The 17,995-nt window shown below is 33.5% G+C and overlaps 1 protein-coding gene across 5 annotated transcripts in view; it reads right to left on the bottom strand.

The window, feature by feature from the left end:
- LOC128155525 (ovarian cancer G-protein coupled receptor 1-like) overlaps positions 1–17,707 on the bottom strand; it is a 45,401-nt gene extending 27,694 nt beyond the window's left edge. For 2 of the 5 annotated variants that reach the window (XM_052817281.1, XM_052817277.1), the window contains exons 1-2: positions 13,997–14,133; positions 8,212–8,310 (exon numbers count right to left, since the gene is read on the bottom strand). The gene's annotated coding sequence lies outside the window, so the exon portion shown is untranslated. Of the gene's footprint in view, positions 1–8,211; positions 8,311–13,996; positions 14,134–17,477 lie in introns of those variants that run through there. The other 3 variants (XM_052817287.1, XM_052817279.1, XM_052817283.1) reach the window with 3 other exon arrangements.
- Positions 17,708–17,995: the final 288 nt, after the last annotated feature.

The following is a 17,995-nucleotide window of genomic DNA, read 5'->3' on the forward strand; positions in this document are numbered from 1 at the left end:
TTTTCTGTCGTGAGTAAAACGTACATCAAAATCCCAAGCCAATCATTGTGTAAGCCCTGGCCTGTTTTCAAATTTTGTTTTTGCAATTCGTACACGTGCTGTAGGAAAAAAAAATGATTATTGAAACATTTTTATCTACATATTTTCTTTTTTTTAAACGCATGAAAAAAAGAAAACTACTAGTATTACCAAAAATAGAACACTATTAGCATTACAAAAAAAATCACAGATGTGATAAAATGCAGAAGTAATGCTGGAACACAAATTAATAATGAAAACTAAAGGATATCTCTATCTTGCAGTGTTCTTCATTCATAACCAGATACGATATGCAAATGATAAAGCAGAAACATTGTCTACGACAGGTGTTAATATTACGATTTAGTTTTATTCAATTCCAGTAGCCCGGACGTACAATATTCTACTTCCAATGTATAGTGAAAGATAGATAGACGCGACTGCCTGAAATAATCAAATATGGTGCCAAAAATTGCTGTAAAGATGACAACTGGGTGTACGCAGTTGTGAACTTAATAATTCTTTGGGGAGTTTCTTTTGTCGATAGCTGAATGAAACCACAATCCGCTAACGTAAAAATGAAAGTCACCAGTAGCGGAATGGTAAGCACCTTCCTACTTTTATGGCATACTCTAAAACTTGAAGTAGCCACGATGGTGTTGCCTGGCCCCTGCATCGACCAAACCTTTAAAAATAACCTCTTGGCCTCAATTCAAATACAAAAAACCCATTATAACTCTGTTATTTTAAAAGATTTTCATTGATATCTCAATGAAATAAGAAAAAGAAAATGTGTCGGCTTTTACTGTTTGACAAATCTTTCTATAAAAAAATACATGTACATCTATAATGTCTGACTGAATGAATATTTATTTTAGTCCAAGTTTCATAAACAATGCCTGTGGCATGCATTGAGAGTGAATTATGACTTATACTTAATGCAGTATAAATGTTTTAATTATACAAATTATGAATGAAAAATTAGGAGTCTACACTCACACAGTTTTTTAACTTTAATTAATGACTTTAATTGTAATGTAATTGATAGATCTATAGCTCTAGAAATGATCGTTAGATTTTTTTGGTTGCAAATTAAACAAATCTTTGAGATCAAGCTTTGCCAAATTTAAAACCGAAAGCACAGCCAATTTTACGATCAGGTTGTGCCGATTTTAAAGCCAGGCTGAGCCAATTTTCCATGCCAGATAGTCCGGATTTTAAGATATGCCACCTCCATTATAGATGATTGCAATGCAAATTGTGAGGAAGCGTTCAGTCTACAATGCAAGTGTATCCGCCACGACAAGACAGCTACAGATGATCCCAGTTTGATTTGTTTAGTGTTCTACCCCAAATTAAAGAAATCGACAAACCGGACTCACTAATTAGTCGTGCAATGATTCTGAAGGAGACCGAGGGCAATAATTCTGAACATTGGCGACATTTCCTTAATTGAAATCTGGACTTTATGGCTTCCCCCGTTGCTTTGGACTTGACATATAACAGTCAATCAACGGGTGTTGCGACGATTTGAAATTGCTTCTACATATACTTGTAATTAGGTTGTTGAATAGACACTGGTTTGTACTATCAGTTATGAAATATTTAAATCATCTTAATAAATACCGAAATATATTTGTTTATTTGTTATTCACTTGCCATCAAACCTCTGAAACTATGTCAGTGCCAGGTAGGTATCCTTGCACCCATCAAAGGTGCATTTTCGGTTTAAAAAATGATAAAGAAATGTCTCATACGATAAGCCCTTTCTTTGAAAATATTTATAATATCCCTTGTTATTGCTCTGTCTCACATCGCGATTTTTTTTTAATTCCATGCTGAAATATTTGGCTTTCTGTTGGAATGCAGATACGGAAGGATATGAACAAAAATACTAATGAATTCTATATTCCCGAAATTTACACTTTCCAAAGAAAAATACTTGGCCGAATAAAAATAATAAATTGGATTTTAAGCAAAACTTTTAAAAATATTTAGATACATGCATGCATCCCTTTAATCTTGAGAATTATTTTTATAAAGTTAATCTCCACAATCAGGTTAAAAAGTATTTATTTCTTAAACAGACGATGGTGTTATTTCTTCAGATTCGAAATATTTTTACAGTCAGTTTTGATACATGATATTAGCAAAGTACGAAACAGCAAACTCTATAGTTTATCTATAAATCAGAAGAAAAACATTATGTAATACAATGCGTTTCCCCTCTACTTCTGGTGTTTTTCAAAATCATTAGAAACATTAGCAGCCGGAATAATTGATAATATCTTGACAAATATCTCGACAAACTGAAATTCCCTGTCAGCTTCTCGAGACGGGGGTCTTTAGATGTTAGGAATAACCACCAAATTAATGTGTGTTTCTCAGTAGGATGGCAAGAAAAAATAGAAATAGTTAAAATTAAAATGAAATTAGACCTCTATCGGTTTTTTTCGGTAAAAAATGTGACTGTAACTTTTTTGGAAATGAACCGTTCAGATATTAATTCTTCTTTTGACTTCAAACCAGTTGTGTGGTCACTAATTCACCCAGTAGTTTCCTATCTAGAAGAAGCAATGGATTCTGTAGAACATATGAAGCCTTGCACGTATTACAGCTGTTAGAGAATAGCAATTACTAGCACAAATGAAGGTTACTTATTTAATCAATTCATGCTTGCATGGGTAAAACAGTTATCAGTCAGGATTGCCCGAAAGGTATTTTCACGAGAAGACAAAAACTAACTGTAATTACAATGCACTGTATGACTACTATCCTGCCTGCGTTGTGTAAGAAATACCGATACTACTCATTTCATTTGTTGGACACATCACAAACAACAGTGAAACTGGTGAAGACTCACATTTATGTATTTTAACAACACGTTGGTGGTAGAGCTGTAGAGTATAGAAAACATGATGCTGGCAAATTGTCCATTGCTGTATCTTAAACAAAGTAAAATAGTTTTTCTCGAGGTCAAACATTTCTTTGAAATTATCGAAACTTAATACATAGTGTATCTGCAGCAACTCCACCACGGATGGGGTTTTGCCAATAGTGTTGATTAATAAATCGTTTTCTTTTAAATTCTTGCACTTTTTGGCCGTGAATAAAGCTATAAAATAGAAGCTGCGTTTATTGAGCAGATAATTTCGGGGGTTTTGTTTGTTATTTACTTGTTTTTATTCTCCGATTCATTCATGTTATATGCTGATGAAGCGTAACATTATAAAGATTTGTAAAATAAAACTGTCCCATTCCAACTTCAAAGACAAAACATTAATCAAAAGAAAATGTGATGACGTCATAAGGACTAACCCTAAACCTTTTTTTCTCCATCATCAAGAGTCCGATAGATGACATACAATCCAACAAAAACAAGGATATAAACCAATACATTGATGGATGGTCTGGACTTGTAGATCCCACTAAAGTGAATGTTTTTCTATTGTTGAGAGAGAGAGAGAGAGAGAGAGAGAGAGAGAGAGAGAGAGAGAGAGAGCGCAGCTATTTTCTTATCAACATGCCTTGTATCCCTTTTTTGCAACATTAGCCGTGATTTGCGTCGATACATCATACCGGCTAATGGTTAATTTTAGTTATGGAATGTGTATCCCCCAAGTAGATAGCGGGAATTAGAATTTATGACAATACAATATGTCTATAACAAAAGATTTTTCATTTCTTTCTCGTTCAGTTAACGTTTCTGAACGCCCTGACCGCCACAGTGTAACAGTATTGTGACTCTGATGAACTGACAAACCAGATTTTTCGATCTATTTCATCAAAGCTTTGGCAATTGTAACGGTTTTACACTAGCTAAAATAGCTGATAACCTCATCTGTGAGTAAAGCCCACTTTACAAAATTTATCGTTTGCCCTTTACTGACCAACTGACGGACATGTATTTATCACTTTACTTACAACCTGAGCCATACTTCCTTTTAGAAATCCTGGGTCTTTTTTAAATTAAAATATTTTGTGCAACTTATGGCAAAATTTCCCTACCTATAAAAAATAAATTCCAAAGTAGTAATGCTTCAACTTGAGGTGTTGAAATACAATTTAAAATACAATTGTAATACAGTTTATATAACTATACACGTTGTGTAAGCATTTAAATGATAGCATGAACACAATATGGATCGAGTCTCATCCAGTAGGTGTCGCTATCAAAAATAGATATTTTATGCCCAATATGAATGATAATCAAATTAAGTGTCGAATCGCAAATGCATTATTTATATGTTTTATTTGTCAGTGTTAACATAACAGGAAGTACGTAGGTTGTTTTAATATTCTCCAAATGGTGCATTTACACACACAGATATATTAATACACCATCATGGATAATGTGGCTGATATCACTAAACCCATATTTTTATGAGTTTTACAAATTGGAAAATTTGGTTCAAATCAGGACACTGGGGATGATGCATTCCAAAATGGGTTCGAGATAGCCGAATTGAAATATTGCGTCCGTATTTTGGTTATCAAGATGACTCTCTTTCAAACTGATGATAAATGACCCCGCTAAGACAACTGTTCGCCTGACTTAGTATCATCTCAGTTTTGTTTTCCATGTTAACATTTACCAGGATGCCCTCATTGCTTTTCCATCGGGAAATTTTAGGTTTACAATTGATGGTTAAAATTATGGAAATTCACAAACATGCACAAATGAAACTATTAAAACCTAATGCTGTTGCGCCCAGGCGCTCTCTAACCTCACAGAAGTCATTTTTCTTCCTCCCTACGTCAGATCGAGTTATTTATCCTCTTTTAATGGACGGTCGGTGATAAGATTCGAATGAAACAATTAATCTGTTTTCGTGTTCGAATGTTTATAATTATTAAATGACCAGTTTGATAACCTTTGCTCTCAATCTTTCTGTGTCTCAAACAAAATTGCTAGAAAAGATATCACGTTTTTGCAATTAGACGCTGGACATAGATACAGAGATTCCGTACTGTGGAAAATTGCAGTAATTGGATCTTTCCACTTCGCATCTTTTCTCCGTTAAAAGATCGCTGCCATTCATTTATGCATCACACTGCCCCTAGTAAAGAAAAATACCAGTAAGCTGATTAACTTGTTCAAGTAAAAACAAAAACCCTGATAGAACCTTTTGCAATTCTCTCTTGAGATATAATTAAGAAGTTAAATCTTCACCTATCCAAAGAAGTGGAATGGTGCTCTCTTAACACCGACTGCACTCGAACTTTTCACAGTTTTTCAAGTAGAACAAATTTACGTGATTCTATTGTGTTAATTTAGAGAATAGTTTGCTTTGAAACATCGCAGAAAATAGTTTCACACTTAATATTTTATTATAAACGACTAATCAGTATTCAAATTTCTTTTGAAGTTTGAGTAGCGTGTATTTAACCATATATGAGCAGACCTTACAATCAAATTTCATCGCCCCATTTAACGTTTTAATAATTCATCTTTCAACTTTCAAAATTATTTATTTAAAATATGCGTCATATAACCATTCTTCAAATCAGCAGGTAAAAACCCCGGAAGCATTAAGATCATTTATATGAAATTTTAATTAATTGCAAATCTCGAACAATAGGAATCTAATTATTTCAGGTACGTCCATATTGCTGCTGACAAACGCCCATAGTGGGCCTGAACGAGAAAGTATGGCTTGCTATTGAGTGTATGTTTTCATTTAAACAGAAATAAGTTGCACTGTGTAGAAACAATGTTATATAAGTAACTTCCTCTTTACATTTTTCTTGTAGACTTGAGATTTACTGAATTGTTTTCCTTATTTTAAGTACATCTTCTCAAGTATCATAGCGCACTCTTAAAGATATGACATATTTCAAACATCGTGCACTGCACAAACAATTCACATTTAAAGGGGCATGGTCACAATTTTGATCAATTTCAATTTTGCTGTATTTATTATTTACAATGCTTTAGGAATGTATTTCTAATGATCATGTGAAATTTGAGTAAGACGTAGAGTTATGAGCAAGATACAAGGCTCACAATTCTTTGTCATGTAAACAAGGCTCGTGTCCTGTTTTTGTTTACGTAGTTTCAATATACCAGTAAAAAATCTTTTTTGAGTGAATTGTCTATCTTCTTATTCATTTTAAGCATAAATTAACAGTTCCTATCGTTTCACACATTCATTTTAGGTCTAAAACTGGAATAATCACTTCAACATTCAAAATGTAAACAAAAGCAATGTTTACATAGCAAAGAATTGTGACTCTGTAACTCGCTTATAACTCAACGGATGATACTCAAATTTTAGTTGCCCATTAAAAATGCCTTACTGGAGAATTGTAAACATTAAAATCGGACAAATAATTGTTGACCAAATTTGTGACCATGCCCCTTTCAGGTTCAGTTTTTGTGATGAATCATTCAGCTTAGTATAAATCATGATTTATAATGCGAGCAAAAGCATTCTGTATTCAAGATTTTGAAAAAAAGGTTAAGTTTATTATAAACTTAGTAAATTTTATACATCGGACAAGGTACGACATCCTCCCTCCCCCCCCCCCCCCACACACACGTGCACACACACACACACCCAGATGGACACCATAGGCCTGTTTGAAAGAGCGAGCGCTCGCCAAAATTTGTGTTCCAGGTATATGTAATTCTGTGTGGGAGGTTTGAAAAAAATAACATTTCAATGCTAAAAAATATCGAATACCTTGCAATTTTTGAAAGTCTTAAATTTCCACCAGCATGAATTCTTAACGCTTTTAAGATTGTTTTTTTTTTTTTATAAAACTTGATAAATGCAGCTTATCTATTAACGATTTGCAAAAACAAATCATTGTCAGTTTTTCCTTTGCTAGACAAACATACAATTATATGCGGGCTATATACAGAGGCATTACGGACGAACGTTTACTCACCATATTAATTAATGAAAGTACATGTACATTACTTTTGCTGGATGTTGGATGATAATCAAATTATCGAAAGGTCTAGAAAGGTGCTTTTATACATAATAGAGTCACATCAGGAACAGTTTTAAAAAGACATAGTCTGTGCTTATAACTGATGAAGCAATTTCAAAGTGAATGGGACAATTATATCGATAGCAATGTAAACAGTTCAGCATGTCCTCTACAAATAAATCATAACTAGAGGACAGTTTCAAGTTGTTGCACAGATGCGTCTTCATTCAAAAATCAAAGTACAAATTCTACAGCAATTGTATCCTTCAATATGTTTTTTCTCCATGAAAGCCAAGTTTCGCCGTAAACAAAATCCATATATATCAAAATAACTACTTGTGTCCGCATTGCTGTGTATTTGAGTTTTAAACGCGATTGATGAACTGCATCTAAATAGTTATGCCGAACAACTATTTCATTCCAGTAACTACAAGCATGGCAACATTTCTTTTTTGATGAAGATTACTTTTAATAATGACAACCACGCTATAATACTTGACATTAATTGGAAGACATTAGCAAAAGGCTGTCTTAACTGGACACTAAACGCTCATGTTTTACTTGTAAGTCAAGTCTTAAACAGCATCGAGTGTCAGACGTCGTTTACAAATCCATTAAATGCATCGATGTTCGTGTCAGGATCGGTTGAAGATTGTTGTTCAATTTTGACATTTATCCTTTTTCTCTCTTGGAAAAAACACTGGATCTCAATACGACGATTCGGAATTGAGTTTCCTTATCATTTATTATTCATTTATGTTATATGTGTTCTTTTTGTAATCGAATTTTTTTTTTAATTTAATTTGTGTTCATACAATTTAAGCAGGACTCCGATTTAACTTCCTTGAAAATAGGAGTCTTGTTTTAATGTTTGTTTTGTTGTTGTAGGTAATTCCCGCGAGAAATGAAGCAAAGCTAGCGATGTTGTGAGAATACAGCAGCTCTTCACATATATTTAGTCAGGGATCTCTAAACAAACGAGTGTTGATGACCAAGTGGCCCTTGAAAACATAATACAGTAAAACACGTTTATAACGAAGTGCCAGGGACGGGCGATTTAACTTCCTTATAATTATAATTCTTTATATCCGTCAAGTTTAAAACGGGTAATAAAGTCACAGGGAATGAAAAACACTCTGCTGTAGGCGTCAGTTCATAACAAGCGTGTTCGCTCTAACCATGTTTTACTGTACACTCCTATGATACAGTATGTTTTACCAACATTTTTTATTAGCATATCAGCAGCGCTCTTACCTTGTAAGCAGCTAAGGAAAACGAAGGATCCAATGCAACTCAGGAGGGAAGAAATTTGACCTCAAAAACTTTCCCTAATTATTTCCGTTTCGAATTAAACTGAAAAAAAATATACAATAATAATCATTATTTTGTTTCTGTTACTGTTGACCAACTTTTATTCGCGGCAAATTAATTTAGCGCTCTATCTATGATAAACATTTCTCTGTTTCGGGAATCCGACCTTTAGAAAATCTGAAACCAGCATTAGACTCGCTGTATAGCCGAATCGAGAATCCTCGTAAACATCACATTTCCCCACACAAATAAACGTTGTTTTCAGTTCCGCAGTATTTATGCAGGAAGGGATGCAATACTCAAAAATATGATTTAAAAATGAATATGATCATCAAAACAAGGTCTTTTGACTTAAAAAGACGCAACCCATTAAAACTCACTTGCCTTGATAAGAGGAAATGGGAAGTAAAATAACGTTTGATCTTGGTTATGAAACTTCAGGATGTCAATACAATTTCTGTTAATTACAAAATCTTTAGATATTCCCGCAATCCTATATGGTTTATAGCAACGATTTGAATATTTTCGCACAAGCACTATCTTTCGTGAGGTAATTTGCGATAATCTGTTTCTGGGGACGATGAAATATAAATGGGCAACATAATTGTAAGTAGGCCCTTGTTCTAATATAGCAATGATCTTCAATATCTTCTGACAAAATATTCAAGTCTTTCACAATTTGATGTCCCGTGACCTGCTTCGCGATAAATGGAGTTTGTCCTTATCTTGCCTTTCTTTTACATAATGATACGGAGATGCAAATTGGGGACTTCGCTGGTGCTATCTCATGAAAATATGTGTGTTCGTTAGTAGACTTCCGGAAAAAGCGATAATTGCGTCTCATGACGTAATGGCTTTCTCGGCATAGTTATGCTGATCCAATAAAAAATTATAATAAAAACCTTGGAAAAACAATCAGTAAATGCCTTTATATTAACATGTTACACAACAGTGAATATTCAGCCGACTTGGGGCTGATCTTGATAGCGTAATTTCACTAACAAGTTCAGTGCAATCATACTATCATAGACTGTTCCGACCGCTTCCTGCTGTTGTTTCAGCTTTCTGCTAGCGACTTTGACTTTTGTCAATATGACACGGAATCGATATATACAAAGAGCAAGAATAATATTATCTGTTACAAATGTATATATAATGTGTATATATAATAAATTGCCTTGTAAGCTGTTGACAACACCATTACCTATCAGGTGTATACAGTCGTACTAAGCAGGCTGTAGTCTTCAATCTCCTTTATCTATTAGAGTCAAATCCTGCACAAAATGTCTACATCTGTCAACTTTTTAAAAATTATCATTTATTTTGTCTAATGTCCATTAACAAGAGTTAAAAATCAATGCATTGAAATACCCGAGTTCAAGTTGTCTCCCTTTTACAAACTTTCAATGATTTATGTTTATCTAAAATTTTGGCCATACATTGAGGTTATATATGGCGTTAATCTATTTACATATGAAATTGAGTTCAGATTCGTAATATATAAATATATTTACATTTTCCAGTGTCTTTGCCTATGATAACACTACGTATCGATTTTGTACTATATAACCCATAATACAAATGACGCCAAATCGAGGCGCCAACGGGGTTTGCTTATTAATATTTAAATATATAATCGTACGATTATATAAATATAAGTAATAAGGAATCATTCTTTGAATATTATGAGATGATAATTTCGGTCGGGGTGTGATCAAATCTATCATAAAGCCCTTCGGGCTTTATTGGATTTGATCACGCCCCGACCAAAATTATCACCTCATAATACTCAAAGAATGATTCCTTATTCCTTATATATATACAATGCCATAGTAGTTTTGCTCCTATATCTTTATATCTTATATCTTGCTTTTGATCTTGCTTGTTTGAACGGGAGATAGCGTTTTCAGTATCACTACACTTAGCGCGGGAAGGAACAGCAGATACTAAACTGCTAAAAGTGTCTAAATTTTAGTTTCGTAATTTTTCTTCCGTACTTGCCTTCAAAATATTTTTGATCTTTTCTATAAATAACACTGTGCACGACAATAACGTTGCATTTTTGCACCCGCTAAAGATGCAGTTTCGGAAAAATTCATATGTAATAAATGATAGTCCGCTGTCTAGAGTGTATATAACCACTTTTGCTTTTAGTGCGTTTTACCTGACGGGTGAGATATTTACCTTTAAAATTTATATCTCATAGGAAAAGGATAATTCTCATAGGAGAAATGATTCACCTACAGAAAATATTGACAATTTTATAGAATTTTCTAAAAATCCTATATGAATTATATTTCCTTTAGGAGAATGGTATTTCCTTTTTTTGAATTTGATTCAGACAGGTAGTTTTCCTGTAGAAAATTAAGATTTCCTATCGGACTTTATCAAATCCTATCGGAGTTGAAATTCCTATTGGAAGTTTTTGTATTCCGATAGGAAATTTCAAATCTCCTATAGGAATAACGTTTTTCCTATTGGAAAAATTATTTCCTGTAGAAATTCAATTTTGAAAGGTAAATCTCTCACCTGACAGGTGAGAGTCGGTGAAAACAAAGGTGGTTGTTAACTCTTTAAGCAATGGTTTATCATACTGAATCACTTTACCATATTAAAGGCGGAGTTATTCAAAATTTCGGTTTATTCTGAATCGGAAAAAAACAAATGAAGACACAATATCATTCTAGGCAAGTTGTTACATGAAGTTAATTATTTCTTACCTACCTTCACATGCTTTAAAACTTTAGAAAATCATATGAAGTAAAATTTGGTGTGTTCGTGCGAAAATAATTTGATTTCTGTATTCATGTAATGGTATGGTGAAGTGAATTCAAGCCTTGGCCCGATCCCTCTATATCGACCTTGCCTTATCGTCGCAAGACCTGGACAAATGTTTTTTTTTTTTTTATATAGTTTTTTTAGTTCCTGGATTAGGCTGAGTTAAGTATAACCAAGATCACTCGTTAAACAAAGTGACCAAGAGAGAAGAAATAAAGACACATGTACATGAACAATCGACGCATCGGCATGCATGAAACGTTCTCGATGGGATATAAGCCAACAAAACAAAAGTTGGCGAAACGAAATGATTATATTGATTCGCGGACAATGAGAACTCTAAATATTATCTCAAATCAAAAGTTGCAGTTGAAACACTGCGTATATTTACATGTGTAATTCCTTTGCTCTTGTAATATACAAATTTACCTCAAACAGGCTGAGGTAAGTGAGCTTAGCGTCAGTCTGATAAAAAATCCTTTTAGACAGTATATAACAGGTCTGATATCCTTCACCTATTGGATTTTCAGGAAAGTGAACAAATTTATCAAATAAAATAGTTTAAGAAAATGTATTCCTCATACACGTTTTTTAAAAATATCAGGTTTTTTGGCTCTAACGGGCCTCAAAGACTCAAGATTTTTTTAACATAAAAAAACTGTTTTCGGCATATTCAATACAGAATGATTTAAAGAACCCCTTAGTATTAAAAGAGGGGTAATTTATATCATGTCATTCCTTGAAGGTTAAAGATGCATGTCCTCTAAAGATTCAACGATCTTCAAATTACATGTTTTAATAATTTGGCCTTCATGTTGAAATAAGCATTTATAGATATTTAAGATCTGAAGTACCATTTGATAATAATTAATTCAGAGATTTGGGCTCTTATCTGACATCAAAGTCAAATGTTCTTCATTTCAAATTTCCGTCCAACCGACCAATGTTAAAGAATGTACAATCTGTTACGATTGGTTCAAATTGGAGTATTTTCCTGGTTTGCTATTCGGTTAACCAGAAACCGTATAATCCATAAACACTTGGTCAAAAACACATATAAACGATAAATTACGCAATGCATTATTGATTGATTTGTAATAAAATGAGAATTCTATCATTCTTTCATCGTCTACAAGAGATTTCTCGACCCTTTCATCAATACAATGATACAAACCTCTTCAGAAGCAAGGCTACAAATGGCGAGAAAAATTATTTAATTGCGTTTGTTGAAATCAGGACAAGAAATCACAACATGATAAGAGGCAATAAAGTAGTATTTATCGCCCTCAAGGAGTTTGTCTAGATTTGTATTGCCCTGTTGCACCTTTCTGCATCTGTTTACATCCGTTCAAAACAGGTGCTTATTGCGCAGTTGTGCATGGTTTTGTTCCGTGTAATACATATTGCATAATTCTTTTGCACCTAAAGTTGATCTTATTAGTCACGTTTGAATTTTTTACTCTATTAACTGTTTCATCCGGGTTCAAATAATTATTCATGCCTAAGACATTTATATCAAGCATCTCTTATTTTGTCTCATTTTGTTAAAAGACATGGTGACGCACAAACTCGTGATTTACTAAATATCGAATTTTAACACAATTTCCACATATTTTATATATCTTTAAGATGAACCTGTGATTATGAGAAATTACGGTATTCAAAAATAAATAAATCGAATTAAAAAAATGAGAGAAATAGAATTGTTCGTTGGGTCAACACATAAATATAAGAGTTTCCCTTCCGTTCAATAGCCACGCAAACGCAGGGGAATGTAAATACTTCAGCGTGGCATATATCATGAGCTAATGGCCTCTCTATGAAACCTGATTATATATTTATAAGGTGCACTCTCTATAAATACATATCTATTGCTACAGACACTGAATAACTTAAAATTATAACTCTTTTTCCAATGCGTCATTCCCACATTTTTAGACAGCAATCGCAATCACGTGACACTCAAAGCAATGTCCAAAACAACTTTGTTAAGACATGCAATTCAGGATGAGTTTAACAACTTGTAAACTCATAGGTGATGCATACTTATAATGCGTAAAACCTTCCGTATAGTGAAATTTTGCATATTTTTTTCACATTGGTCAAAAAGTAAAACATCTTTTTAAGTTTTACAATACTTCTACCTTGTTGCAAATAAATGTATGACTTCACTGATTTTAAAAAAAAAACATAAACGCAAAATGCATACTAGCATTGTTAATTCTCAGTGACACATATGTATTTTTAAAATGTATATAATTGTATCCTTTATCAGATACATTGTATTACGTTGCTAATGGCACTGAACATCATAAACCGTGCATGATGTTACCTGATTTTAAATTGATAGGGAAACGCAGGTTACTTCAGATGTCACAACTGCAAGATATGTGTTCAACGAAACATTTAGTTGTATGTCTTTGTGTATATTTAGAAAGGAGAGTTTGTGGTAAAGCAAATTAGCTAAAGATGTTCGATGTGCTCAAGATTTCAAATTATCCAAATTGTACATGACCTTCAGACAGATGACATTGAACAAGACGACCTTGAAAATCATGTACATCAGAAAAACATATATTTGTCAAATTAACAGAGAGGAGGACAAACAAATAAACAAAAGGTAAATGATTCGATCTTTGGTCACAAAATGTTACCCCGATATGATCAATAAAAAACAGAGATGTCGAAAGTTGTTTACTGGTTGGTTGGTATTATGTTAAGATTTAATAACCTATTTAGTTGAAGTTTAGTCATATATCACGAAGGGATTTGTATCGTTACGCTCAATGTCTTTCTCATGATGTTTAGTTAAAACCCGTGTCTAAATTAGGAGCAGTCCGTTCTAAAGTGGTCTCTTAATTTGTACCATAACCTAGTCACCACCTCACGATTATTCACTGTTCGGATATTACTATTTAATCTGTAAAACAATAAAAGAAACGTAACGTACCTTCTAATCAGGGATGACAACAGATGGAGACTAATAAGAGCTCTCTTTCTGTCTAGCTCCAGGTTTTAATATAATGCATTCCGTGCTCTAACTTCCTCGTTTGGATGAAATAGTATAAAGTGTGGACTACAATGTGAAACATCGAGTTTCAGTTATAGGATTGTTTTTAAAGCTATACAAGGAGACATGGCAGTTTAGTGTTGCTGCAGAAATACGATATTTGAAAGCTGTTGGGTTGAGGGTTGGCCTTTCATACAATTGAACATATCCATCTAGTTTTATTTGTAAATTATTTATGACGCAATACAGCATATCTATTCGAGTTTGTTCCAATGTCCATTTTTAATTATCTCTTGCTCTGGTTACAATTAGATTTTTAAGGCAACCTCTCGCAATCAAAAAGATTGTCTTGTTTTTCAACTTAAACATTGTTTAATCTTCCAACCAATGGTGAAATCGTTTTGATTTCTGGGTAGGCCATAGAAATTTCAGTTAAGTTCGATATTTAAACGACATAAGAAACTTCTAATAACTTTGATGAATACAGTTAGTTTCCTTTGCGAGTGCAGTTTTTTGGTACCATTTTGCATCCAATACACCAGTCATGATAATAAGGACATTAAAAACATTTCAGCTGTTTATATCACTAATTGGCGCTGTCGCGTATTCATATTTTTTGCAATTTGATATCTCAAAGGTCAACATGTTAAGAGGAAGAACGAATGGTCTTGGGTTGCTGAGATATTGGTTGTATGATAACGATTGAATGGTAACCAATTTTTACTGTTGATGTTTTTAAACTAATCATTTGGCTAAGTAGATTTATATATGGTACATCGAAACAGTTAAATTTGTATCTAAAGCTATATTCGGATCAGTGCTTTACCACAACCGATGAAAAGACCATCTTTAGCAAAAGTGACAGTTCGTAAAAGTATATTTGATCAAGCGTTGTTTCCAATCCATTCGAGATTATCTTACTCATTTAGAGGGAGATACGTGTAAAACTTTAGGTAATCAAGAAAACATTGCTCAAAGAGAGGTAACATTTTAATATGCCAAAAAAGGGGGTCCATGTTGATAAAGTACCATTAAACCAAAAGACCCGTGGGCCACATTGCTCACTAGAATTTTTCTAAGTGAGTTATAGTGTCTCTTTCTACATGTGTATATATTGCATAGAAATTGTTAAACTTAGGGAAGGGCAGGATTGGGGAAGTGGTTTTAAAAATTGAACAAACAATATATATGTAAATCCGAATAGAATGCTTGATGTTGAACTTTAAACTCCTGCTGGGGGGCCTCCGATAGGTGATCATGGTCTGAACAATTTAGTGTTTAATTTGATAATAAAAATTTCCTGTTTATTTGTGCAAACAATTTTTTTCTGTTATTAACAGTGATGTTTTTGCATCAATGCGTGTACAACTAACCATTACATTATGAAGAATATTAAATTTAAAATATCAACCCAGTCAAATGTCTCTTTATAAGTTTATGAGGTTAAAAATTTTAACATATTTTCTGAATAAAAATTTGCACAGACTCTACTATTTAATGTCTAGTTTCAGTAAACGTTTTTGGATTTGTGATAATTTTTGAAATTGTTTTCTTTAAACGAAACCATGTAATGTTACACTAAGCTTTCAATATTGAAACCGTCCTAACATGTTATGGTTTAGTCATTTTGCTTCAAACAATGGTTGAATAAGAATTGCAATATAAATCAAATAGGTTTGAACCCCCTATGTTTTCCCTTTTGGAAAACATTATCGTAGTAAATTATAGTTTTTGAAGGTGGTGAATTTTGAAAAAAAATCAATTAAAAGGCTTTAAATAAGAAATCAAAGAAAGAAAGGGATTTGGTAAAAGATTATTCAAGCGAACAATGCTTAAGTAATAATGTGTGACAAATTACAAAACCATAGGCTTTGAAATAAATGTAGTTAAAAATGCTACGAATGAGATCTCGATCTCGATCTCTCTCTCTCTCTCTCTCTCAATCTAGCAAAAACAACTGATGTACATGTATTACGTCAGTTGTTACAAAAAGGAATACTGTATTAGTATATGTAAATTACCTTAAAAGACAGTCGTTTCCAAATTGTCCCTTCGCAGCCTTACAAATTCGATAAATTCTCTCGAACATGTTATTGTTATAACCTACTCAGACAGGCTATGTGCAAAAGAAAATAAGACATTGCAAATTCCGCGCAAAGTTTTTAGAGGTTTTTCGCCTGCAATGAAAAGGCAAGAAATTATCGTTTCACACTGAAGATCAATCGCATGTTAACAAAAATGGATAGAGCTTTCTTTCATTCAAACTTATTACTTTTTAAGGGAAAAATACAAAGTCATTGCAAATTGGTGATCTACCGATGCGTGTGTGTTTTTCCATATTTCAACTTCCAGTACACAGGTAGAGAAGAGAGGCTTTCTTCTTCCTAAAGCGCAGTCGATCGTTAGCTAATTGTTTTATTCCTTGCTATAATGTCTGTGTATTACTGCTCATGCAATAAAGCCACTCTTCAAAGTTGCTATTTATGTTCGGAATAATAGTACAAACGAACTCTTCAGTACTCACTATAGTGCGGTAAACTTGCATCTGAAAGTTTCAAAGACGCAATGCAAAGAGATCAATTCACATTTCCTATTATACTCTGTAAGGTTGAACACTATCTTGGATCAACAAAAGGCACTTTAGTTATTTATAATTATGACCTCTGATCTGACCTTGACATTTTCCAACTGCAGCAATACATTTTGTCGTCTGTTTATTTAATTATTTCTTCCTGTCACATATTTATCGCAGGTGACAAAACATACCGAGACGAACCCCTCTTCTACGTGTACCTCCTCCAGAGAGAGAGAGAGAGAGAGAGAGAGAGAGAGAGAGAGAGAGAGAGAGAGAGAGAGAGAGAGAGAGAGAGTGTTGTGCGGTCGAATTCTCTTCCAAATAAATTAAATTGCTAATAATTTTGTTTTGACGAAATATCTGTTCTACCCAGTCTTAATTTGAGGATGAATTGTGACATATCATGCGCAAAACGTTTTCCCGGATACGTGGTCGAGTGTTTTCCACCTTAACAAGTCAAGATTGTTTGATGAGAACAATCCTTTCTATGGAAATGTTGCACTGTTTAAAAACTCCAAAAGCACGAGTCGGAAAACAGTCATTATCGAACGCCTGCTGTCTTTAAGTCTTCGGCTAAATACTGTGCAGTGTCTTAAGGCCCACTTGAATTTTTTGATTATCGATTTTTTTTTAAAATGGACCTAATAAATGTGGTTATTTTTTCTTGAATAAACATAATTGATAAATATAAAAGTACAAACCTTAAAGCTTTTAGGGATGTTTTCAGTAAATGCCAAAAACTCCACAAAACAACACTTGATGTATCACCCAAAAAGAAAATCGCTTTGAGGCAAAAAGGGGACATAGAAATATATCAGGGTATAATCATTAAAACTTCATACTCACCAAGCGGAAAGTAAAATCCAACTCTTAAACTACCAGACGGTAATAATTCCATAATCTCGACTCCGGTCTCGAAAGTGGAGCAAGCGATCTTTTTAAGCAAAATGGATTCATTTTGATGTTTATCAGATAGTTTTATACAATATTATAAAACACGAACTGTTTGGCGCTTTCTCTTGTTTACTGACGTAAGCTCCAAAGATGAGCGGCCAGGAAATTTCTGTCGTCTTCCATCATTTCTTCTTTCTCTCTTTTTAACGGTTGGCCACTTTCCAACAAAAATTTGAATATTGTGTGTAATAACGACACCTCTCCCTCTCTCCTCTCTCTGTGAAAAGATCACGGGTCCCTAATAGCTCACAACCTTTCTTTTTCCTTGGTAGTTGACAATGATTGAGGAACTCAAGAGGTTTGTAATTGATGGTGATTTTGATTTCGTCTGTTAATTTTGTTATATTTTTATTCAAAGGAAAATTGGATGCTGTTAAAATGTCACAGGATGGGTTTTCCGTTTTATTTTT

Source organism: Crassostrea angulata, chromosome 7 (genome assembly GCF_025612915.1).
Source record: "Crassostrea angulata isolate pt1a10 chromosome 7, ASM2561291v2, whole genome shotgun sequence".
NCBI lineage: Eukaryota > Metazoa > Mollusca > Bivalvia > Ostreida > Ostreidae > Magallana > Magallana angulata.